Source organism: Triticum aestivum, chromosome 1A (assembly GCF_018294505.1).
Source record: "Triticum aestivum cultivar Chinese Spring chromosome 1A, IWGSC CS RefSeq v2.1, whole genome shotgun sequence".
Lineage (NCBI taxonomy): Eukaryota > Viridiplantae > Streptophyta > Magnoliopsida > Poales > Poaceae > Triticum > Triticum aestivum.
In genome coordinates, this window is record NC_057794.1 from 569,974,333 (window position 1) to 569,985,652 (window position 11,320).

Consider the following 11,320-nt stretch of genomic DNA (forward strand, 5'->3'; position numbering starts at 1 on the left):
AGAGGGGGGTGAATAGGTGATTTTTATGAAAGTCTTCAAAAAATGGGGCCTTTGAAGACAAACAGTAGAAATGAACCTATTGATATCCAGAAGAAGGTAGACTACACTAGACAAGCCATAGTCAAGTGAGCAATGAAGTGAAAGCACGAAGACTATCAGTAGCTAGGTAGTATGGATCAAGATGGAAGATAGTATGAAGTCAATCAACAACATTCTTCACACGGTGAAGTCAATCAGATCATGCAAGCAGGCAATGACTTCACGAAGACAAACAGTAAGTACAGAGAGGTAAGAGATAGAACCAGTTGCTTGGTGAGGACAGGTATTTATTGGACTAGTTCCAGTTGCTGTGACAACTGTACGTCTGGTTAGGGAGGCTGAGATTCAACTCAGAAGACCGCGTCTTCACCTTATTCCCCTTGAGCTAAGGACACACAGTCCTCGCCCAATCACTCTGGTACGTCTTCAAGGTAGACTTCCAAACCTCACAGACTTCGTTCACCAGTGATCCACAATGACTCTTGGATGCTCAGAATGCAACGACAAAAGCCGTGCACTAACTCTGAGCAGCCACCAATTTATGGTGTCGGGGGGTGGGCTATTTATAGCTAGGAGGCAACCCGACCTAATTTGTCCGAAATGACCCTGGGTCACTAAGGAACTGACACGTGTCCAATGGTCAGATTTCAAACACACGCGGCAGCTTGACTTGGGCTACAAGTAAAGCCGACTTATCCAGCTCTGGATAAGATTTGCTCTCATTGTCTTCGCTCGAAGACATAGGATTTGGTTGAGCATCACTTCAGTCACTCTGAATTTGTTCACTTGGACCCCATTTAAAAGTACGGTGGTTCCTACAACTCAACGAAGAAGAAAAGGAAACTATGAAACAACCATGTCATCGCACTCCATTGTCTTCATACAATGTCTTCTCATGTCATAGCCTTCAATGTGAATCTGTTCACATCCCACTATTGTCTTCAATACCTTCACACATTTTTAGGGGTCATCTCTCGTAGGTAAACCGAATCAATGAGGGACTACTACCTGTGTTATCCTACAACTCTCACAAACACATTAGTTCCTCCACCAAGTTTGTCGCAATACTCTAAAACCAACTAGGGGTGGCACTAGATGCACTTACAGAAAGACACGGTTTTGCTTTCGCGAGAGGCAAGACCGTGCCTCTCGAAAATGGAAAAAATGTGTTTTCTATTTTTTCCTTCCGTGAGAGGCACGGTTTTGCTTCCGCGAGACGCATGGTTGTGCTTTTGCGAGAGGCACGGCCGTGCCTCTAAACGGAAAAATGTGTTTTCTGTTTCTTTTTTCTTTCTGCGAGAGGCACGGTTTTACTCCCGCGGGTCTGCTTTTTCCTTACACAAGAGGCATGGTTTTGCTTCCGCGAGAGGCACGGTTGTAATTTCGCGAGAGGCACAACTATGCCTCTTTCGAAAAGGGAAAAAACCATGCTCCCGGTTCGATTTTTTGTGAAAAAAGTTCGTTAAAACCTATCAACATGGCATCTAGTTTTAGGAATCTCGATGCGAGGAATCCAATGGTGAAAACTGAAGGAAATATGCCCTAGAGGCAATAATGAAGTTGTTATTTATATTTCCTTATATCATGATAAATATTTATTATTCATGCTAGAATTGTATTAACCGAAAACTTAGTACATGTGCGAATACATAGACAAAATGAGTGTCACACTACTAGGAAAAGGACTATAGATAATATGGACACTAATGGCGCACCAAACATGTGGTGTGCCACTACTATATAGCAGTGGTGCACCATGTGTTTGTGCGCCATTAGTGTGATAGACACTAATGGCGCACCACGCCCATGGTGCGCCACTACTAACATTTTTTTTATTTTTCCAAAAATACTAATGGCGCACCAGGGCACAGTGTGCCATTACAATATCTACAATGAAACTCCTCAACATTATGGTCATTACATGCCACTAGTGCATGTGTTGAACTATGGTAACTACCATGGAGATACCCTGGTAGGATTTTTTTACTATTACGACATCCATGCATCTTTTGCATACTTTTAAAACTAAAACATCATTGCTAACTATGAAGTTATTACTATGTTTTTCAACAGATAATCCCAGAGAATTGTGTGCCTCATTTGATGTATTAGAAAGGTAGCCTTAATGTTTTGAACATACAACCAGGTCATCCTACGAATCTCAACTGTCCATACCAGATTTCTAAAAGAAGTGGAGACATGCAAATCAAAGGATGGAAAAAATGTATGGACAGTCGTAAGGAGGTTCTTGGAAGCAAAAGGAAGCGAAGCGCAAGAACTGGAGACAGGATGATCTCCATTCTCCATAATGGAGAGTCAGGGTCTATTTTGTTTTATGCTATTTTACCTTAAATAGGATATTTAGGTCATGTTTAGGCATAGCAGAGCAGTAGCACGGAGATAAGAGAGGACACATCTCTCAAATATCTCCGAATGCAGCATTACTTTCGACAAACTCGCTACTCGCGGTCTTGAGACTTGTAATGTTCTAAATTTGTTCGGTATTTTAAATTCGGATACTAATATGATGAATTGTATTCGGAGACTAATCTTCTATTGTATTCGATAAATCTGCTGTTTATATGTTGTGCTCTCTATATTCTGTGTAGTAATATGTTTTGTAACCTGTGCAAATATCAGAAAAGAAAAAAATCCCTAATATTCATACTAGTGGCGCACCACTCAGCACTTTAGTGGCGCACTGCAAAAAGCACACTAGTGGCGCATCATCAACTAGTGCGCCATTAGTAAGCTAGAGCACATGGGTAAATATGGCCCCCTGGGAGGCATACTAATGGCGCACCGTGGGATATACTAATGGCGCACTCCGTGGTGCGCCATTAGTATACCAGATACTAATGGCACACCTGCGGTGCGCCATTAGTAAAAAATCTAATGACGTGATGCTAGTGGCGCACCTATAGTGCGCCATTAGTAGCCAAAACAGGTGCGCCACTAGCAGGCCTTTTCCTAGTAGTGTCACTAGTATGCCTCTACTCAATGTTGACGGTATCGCTTATCGTTATTGTTGGGGAACGTAGTAATTTCAAAATTTTCCTACGCACACGCAAGATCATGGTGATGCATAGCAACGAGAGCGGAGAGTGTTGTCCACGTACCCTCATAGACCGAAAGTGGAAGCGTTAGCACAACATGGTTGATGTAGTCATACGTCTTCATCCATTCAGCTCATCCGACCGATCCAAGTACCGAACGTACGGCACATCCGAGTTCACCACACATTCAGCTCGATGACGTCCCGCGAACTCTGATCCAGTAGAGCTTCACGGGAGAGTTCCGTCAGCATGACGGCGTGATGACGGTGATAATGTTGCTACCGACGCAGGGCTTCGCCTAAGTACCGCTACGATTTGACCGAGGGGGGCACCGCACACGGCTGGGAGAGATCAACAGATCAACTTGTGTGTCTAGAGGTGCCCCTGCCCCATATATAAAGGAGCAAGGGGGAGGCCGGCCAGCCCTCTATGGGCGCGCCAGGAGGAGGAGTCCTCCTCCTAGTAGGAGTTGGACTCCCCTTTCCTACTCCTACTAGGAGGAGGAAAGGAAGGAGGAGAAGGAAGGAGAGGGAAGAAAAGGAGGAAAGGGGGGCCGGCCCCTAGTCCAATTCGGTTTCGGCTAGGGGGGCCACGCACCCTGCCTCCTCTCTTCCACCACTTGGCCCATGAGGCCCATTACTTCTTCCTCGTATTCCCGTAACCCCCCGGTACCCCTGAAAATACCCGAATCACTCGGAACCTTTCCTGTGTCTGAATATAGTCGTCCAATATACCGATCTTTACGTCTCGACCATTTAGAGACTCCTCATCATGTCCCTGATCTCATCCAGAACTCCGAACTACCTTCGGTACATCAAATCACATAAACTCATAATACAATCGTCACCAAAACTTTAAGCGTGCGGACCCTACGGGTTCGAGAACTATGTAGACTTAACCGAGACACGTCTCCGGCCAATAACCAATAGCAGAACCTGGATGCTCATATTGGCTCCCACATATTCTACGAAGATCTTTATCGGTCAAACCGCATAACAACATACGTTGTTCCCTTTGTCATCGGTATGTTACTTGCCCGAGATTCGATCGTCGGTATCTCAATACCTAGTTCAATCTCGTTACCGGCAAGTCTCTTTACTCGTTCCGTAATACATCATCCCGCAACTAACTCATTACTTGCAATGCTTGCAATGCTTATAGTGATGTGCATTATCGAGTTGGCCCAGAGATACCTCTCCGACAATCGGAGTGACAAATCCTAATCTCGAAATATGCCAACGCAACAAGTACCTTCGGAGACACCTGTAGAGCACCTTTAAAATCACCCAGTTACGTTGTGACGTTTGCTAGCACACAAAGTGTTCCTCCGGTAAACGGGAGTTGCATAATCTCATAGTCATAAGAACATGTATAAGTCATGAAGAAAGCAATAGCAACAAACTAAACGATCAAGTGATATGCTAACGGAACGGGTCAAGTCAATCACATCATTCTCTAATGATGTGACCTCGTTAATCAAATAACAACTCATGTCTATGGCTAGGAAACTTAACCATCTTTGATTCAACAAGCTAGTCAAGTAGAGGCATACTAGTGACATACTGTTTGTCTATGTATTCACACATGTATTATGTTTCCGGTTAATACAATTCTAGCATGAATAATAAACATTTACCATGATATAAGGAAATAAATAATAACTTTATTATTGCCTCTAGGGAATATTTCCTTCAGTTATGGTCTCGGTCGGCTAGGGATTAGAGATTAATCAGAAAATCGACCGATTAATCGATTTTATTGCTCGACTATTAATCGGATATTTTTTTGCAAATCTCAGGTTCCCAACACTAAAATACACTATATTGAACACCAAAACAATATTTGACAAAAGTGTTAACTTGATTTCTAGCCTTTGAATCCTCGTATAATGGCAAACGAAATAGGACAACAATACATTTCCGTAACAAGGTCCACAAAACATAAATAAACATGGATTTTGCAAACATCATGCTATGAATAGGTCTGATTTCTCGGTAGATTCCCGATAAATCGCTTGTCAGAACGATAAATCGGTCCGAAAGATAAATGTCAAAGATAAGACATAATCTTATCGGTCACCCCCCGATTAGCGATAAATCGAAAGATTAATCAGTGAATTGGAAGATTTCTTGAACAGTGCCTCTACTTGACTAGCTCATTAATCAAAGATGGTTAAGTTTCCTAGCCATGGACAAGACTTGTCATTTGATGAACGGGATCGCATCATTAGAGAATGATGTGATTGACATGACCCATCCGTTAGCTTAGCACTTTGATCGTTTAGTTTACTGCTATTGCTTTCTCCATAACTTATAGATGTTCCATTGACTATGAGATTATGCAACTCCCGAATACCGGAGGAACACTTAGTGTGCTATCAAACGTCATAACGTAACTAGGTGACTCTAAAGATGCTCTACAGGTGTCTCCAATGGTGTTTGTTGAGTTGGTATAGATCGAGATTAGGATTTGTCACTCCATGTATCAGAGAGGTATCTCTGGGCCCTCTTCGTAATGCACATCACTATAAGCCTTGCAAGCAATGTGACTAATAAGTTAGTTACGGGATGTTGCATTACAGAACGAGTAAAGAGACTTTCCAGTAACGAGATTGAACTAGGTATTGAGATACCAACGATTGAATCTCGGGCAAGTAACATACCGATGACAAAGGGAACAACGTATGTTGTTATGCGGTTTGACCGATAAAGATCTTCGTAGAATATGTAGGAACCAATATGAGCATCCAGGTTCCGCTATTGGTTATTGACCGGAGATGTGTCTCGGTCGTGTCTACATAGTTCTCAAAGCCGTAAGGTCCGCACGCTTAATGTTCGATGACGATCGGTATTATGAGTTTTGATGTACCGAAGGTAGTTCGGAGTCCCGGATGTGATCACAAACATGATGAGGAGTCTCAAAATGGTCGATACATAAAGATTGATATATTAGAGGGATATGTTCGGACACCAGAAGTGTTCCAGAGAAGTTTCGAATAAAATCAGAGTGCCGGAGGGTTATCGGAAACCCCGGGGGAACTAATGGGCCTCGATGGGCCTTAGTGGAGAGATAGGGGCGGCCAGGGCAGGCTGCGCACCCCCTTCCCCTTGAGTCCGAATTGGACTAGGAGGGGGCGGCACCCCCTTTTCCTTTCCCCTCTCCCTCTCCTTCCTTCCCCCTCTCTCCCTTTTGGTGGAAACCTACTAGGACTTTGAGTCCTAGTAGGATTCCCCTCCTGGGGGCGCGCCAAGGAGGGCCGGCCGGCCTCCCCCTCCCTCCTTTATATACGTGGGGAGGGGGCACCCTAGAACACACAAGTTGATTGTTTAGCCGTGTGCGGTGCCCCCCTCCACAGATTTCCACCTCGGTCATATAGTTGTAGAGCTTAGGAGAAGCCCTGCGTCGGTAACTTCATCATCACTGTAATCATGTTGTCATGCTGATGAAACTCTCCCTCGACCTCAGCTGGATCTAGAGTTTGTGGGACGTCACCGAGCTAAACCTGTGCAGATCACGGAGGTGTCGTACCTTCGGTGCTAGGATCGGTTGGATCGTGAAGACATATCACTACATCAACAGTGGCATCTGAGCCAGGTCTATGCCTAGCCGTAGATGTTATATGCACGAGTAGAACACAAAGGAGTTGTGGGCGTGGATATATACATATTGCTTGACATCACTAGTTGATTCTTGATTCAGCGGTATTGTTGGATGAAGCGGCTCAGACCGACAGTACGCGTACGCTTACGCAAGATTGGTTCTACCGACATGCTTCCCACATAGGTGGCTAGTGGGTGTCTGTTTCTCCAACTTTAGTTGAATTAGATTCAATGAACAAGGTTGTTCCTGAAGATCAAAAATCAATCACTATACCGCGTTGTGGTTTCTGATGTGTAGATAGGAACGGTTCTTGCTAAGCCCGTTGCAGCCACGTAAAACTTGCAACAACAAAGTAGAGCGCGTCTAACTTGTTTTTGTAGGGCATGTTGTGATGTGACATGGTCAAGACATGATGCTAAATTTTATTGTATGAGTTGATCATGTTTTGTAACAGAGTTATCGGCAACTAGCAGGGGCCATATGGTTGTCTCTTTATTTTATGAAATGCAATCGCATGTAATTGCTTTACATTATCACTAAGCTGTAGCGATAGTCGTAGAAGCAATAGTTGGTGAGACGACAATGATGCTTCGATGGAGATCAAGGTGTCAAGCCGGTGATGATGGTGATCATGACGGTGCTTTGGAGATGGAGATCAAAGGCACAATAAGACGATGGCCATATCATATCACTTATATTGATTGCATGTGATGTTTATCCTTTATGCATCTTATTTTGCTTAGTTCGACGGTAGCATTATAAGATGATCTCTCAGTAAATTTCAAGGTATAAGTGTTCTCCCTGAGTATGCACAGTTGCTACAGTTTGTCGTGCCAAGACAACACGTGATGATCGGGTGTGATAAGCTCTACGTTCACATACAACAGGTGCAAGCCATTTTTGCACACCCAGAATACTCGGGTTAAACTTGATGAGCCTAACATATGCAGATATGACCTCGGAACTCTGAGACCGAAAGGTCAAGTGTGAATCATATAGTAGATATGATCAACATAGTGATATTCGCCATTGAAAACTACTCCATCTCACGTTATGATCGGACATGGTTTAGTTGATATGGATCACATGATCACTTAGATGATTAGAGGGATGTCTATCTAAATGGGAGTTCTTAAGTAATATGATTAATGGAACTTTAATTTATCATGAACTTAGTACCTGATAGTATTTTGCATGTCTATGTTGTTGTATATAGATGGCCCGTGCTGTTGTTTTGTTGAATTTTAATGCGTTCCTAGAGAAAGCTAAGTTGAAAGATGATGGTAGCAATTACACAGACTGGGTCCGTAACTTGAGGATTATCCTCATTGCTGCATAGAAGAATTACGTCCTAGAAGCACCGCTAGGTGACAAACCCGTTGTAGGAGCAACAGCAGATGTTGTGAACATCTGGCAGAGCAAACCTGATGACTACTCGATAGTTCAGTATGCCATGCTTTACGACTTAGAACCGGGACATTAATGACGTTTTGAACATCATGGAGCATATGAGATGTTCTAGGAGTTGAAGTTAATATTTCAAGAAAATGCCCGGATTGAGAGATATGAGGTCTCCAATAAGTTCTATAGCTGCAAAATGGAGGAGAATAGTTCTGTCAGTGAACATATACTCAGAATGTCTAGGTACCACAACCACTTGACTCAGCTGGGAGTTAATCTTCCTGATAATAGTGTCATTGGCAGAGTTCTTCAATCACTGCCACCAAGCTACAAGATATTAGTGATGAACTATAATATGCAAGGGATGAATAAGACAATTCCTAAGCTCTTCGCAATGATATAGGCTGCAGAGGTAGAAATCAAGAAGGAGCATCAAGTGTTGATGGTCAACAAGACCACCAGTTTCAAGAAAAAGGGTAAAGGAAAGAAGGGGAATTTCAAGAAAAATGGCAAGCAAGTTGTTGCTCAAGTGAAGAAGCCCAAGTCTGGACATAAGCCTGAGACTGAGTGCTTCTACTTCAAAGGGACTGGTCACTGGAAGCGGAACTGCTCCAAGTATTTGGCGGAGAAGAAGGATGGCAAAGTGAAAGGTATATTTGATATACATGTTATTGACGTGTACCTTACTAATGCTCGCAGTAGCGCCTGGATATTTGATACTGGTTCTGTTGGTAATATTTGCAAATCAAAACATGAGCTATGGATTAAGCGAAGATTGTCTAAGGACGACATGACGATGCGCGTGGGAAATGGTTCCAAAGTCGATGTGATCACCGTCGGCACGCTACCTCTACATCTACCTTCGGGATTAGTTTTAGACCTAAATAATAATTATTTGGTGCCAGTGTTGAGCATGAACATTATATCTGGATCTTGTTTGATGCAAGACGATTATTCATTTAAATCAGAGAATAATGGTTGTTCTATTTATATGAGTAATATCTTTTTTGGTCATGCACCCTTGATGAGTGGCCTATTTTTACTAAATCTTGATAGTAGTGATACACATGTTCATAGTATTGAATCCAAAAGATATATGTTTAATAATGATAGTGCAACTTATTTGTGGCACCGCCATTTAGGTCATATTGGTGTAAAACACAAGAAGAAACTCCATGCTGATGGACTTTTGGAATCACTTGATTATGAATCACCTGATGCTTGCAAACCATGCCTCATGGGCAAGATGACTAAGACTCCGTTCTCCGGGATAATGGACCGAGCAACAGACTTGTTGGAAATAATAAATACTAATGTATGCGGTCCGATGAGTGTTGATGCTCACGATAGGTATCATTATTTTCTTACCTTCACAGATGATTTGAGCAGATATGGGTATATATACTTGATGAAACATAAGTCTGAAACATTTGAAAAGTTCAAAGAATTTCAGCTGAAGTGGAAAATCATCGTAATAAGAAAATTAAGTTTCTACGATCTGATCGTGGAGGTGAATATTTGAGTTATGAGTTTGGTCTTCATTTGAAACAATGCGGAATAGTTTCGCAACTCACGGCACCTGGAACACCACAGCGTAATGGTGTGTTCGAACATCGTAATCGCAATTTATTAGATATGGTGCGATCTATGATGCCTCTTACTGATTTATCGCTATCGTTTTGGGGTTATGCTTTAGAGACAGCTGCATTCACGTTAAATAGGGCACCATCGAAATCCGTTAAGACGACACCTTAAGAACTGTGGTTTGGCAAGAAACCCAAGTTGTCATTTCTTAAAGTTTGGGGCTGCGATGCTTATGTGAAAAAGCTTCAACCTGATAAGCTCGAACCAAAATCGGAGAAATGTGTCTTCATAGGATACCCAAAGGAGACTGTTGGGTACACCTTCTATCACAGATCCAAAGGCAAGATATTTGTTGCTAACATTGGATCCTTTCTAGAGAAGGAGTTTCTCTCGAAAGAAGTGAGTGGTAGGAAAGTAGAACTTGAAGAGGTAACTGTACCTGCTCCCTTATTTGAAAGTAGTTCATCACATAAATCAGTTCCAGTGATTCCTACACCAGTAAGTGAGGAAGCTAATGATGATGATCATGAAACTTCTAATCAAGTTACCACCGAACCCCATAGGTCAACCAGAGTAAGATCCACAGCAGAGTGGTACGATAATCCTGTTCTGAAGGTCATATTACTTGACCATGATGAACCTACGAACTATGAGGAAGTGATGATGAGCCCAAATTCCGCAAAATGGCTTGAGGCCATGAAATCTGAGATGGGATCCATGTATGAGAACAAAGTGTGGACTTTGGTTGACTTGCCCGATGATCGGCAAGCCATAGAGAATAAATGGATCTTCAAGAACAAGATTGACGCTGACGGTAATGTTACTGTTTACAAAGCTCGATGTCTACAAATCTCATGAGCCCCTAGTGGGCCGGCCCATGATGAGCCCCGTCATGCGCTGGCATGTCGAGAAGCACTCTCTAGAAACCCGTGTAGCAGGCCAGGGTCCAGAAGTGGCGGCCCATGGACCAGCCCGGCCATAGAAGATAGGGTTGCTGATAAAGAGGAATTTTTTTACCGTCCAAAAAAGATAATAACTAAAATAATCACATCCTATATACTACTCCATACTTAATAAGTCCATTCCCATTACTCTAATTATTTATTTTCACATGTATCCTATCACATCATAAGATAGGCTCTGTGTGTCAAAATGCTTCCTCACTAACTGTTCATGCACATGCATGCATGCATCGTTTTAATTTTAGTTTTCAATCTGTATTCAAACCTCGTATTTGGAGTTAATATTGAACAACCATAAGTTGACGCTTCCTCTCCTCAATTAATACGTGTGATGGCACACTCAGTTCCTCTCCTACACAATCGTCATGGGAAATAACAGGAAGAAACTGGTGAAGGCACACGAGAAGTTTGCACATTGACATTGTCTTCTCCTCAATCCCACATTGTCATCCATATGACCGCCCATCGACGTTGTTGGTGAGGCACTCTCGCATGTATTCTGTCATCACTGTTGCATGTTATTACTCGCTGCTCCGGCCGCGTGCTACCTTCGGCCTATTCCTGTGTTGAACCATGCCTGAGTTTTCAATAAATCTTGCATTTTTATAGAGTCCTCTCGGTGATAAATGGCTGATAAATGGTCGGACATGATGCAACTTACATACGGTAATAGAAATT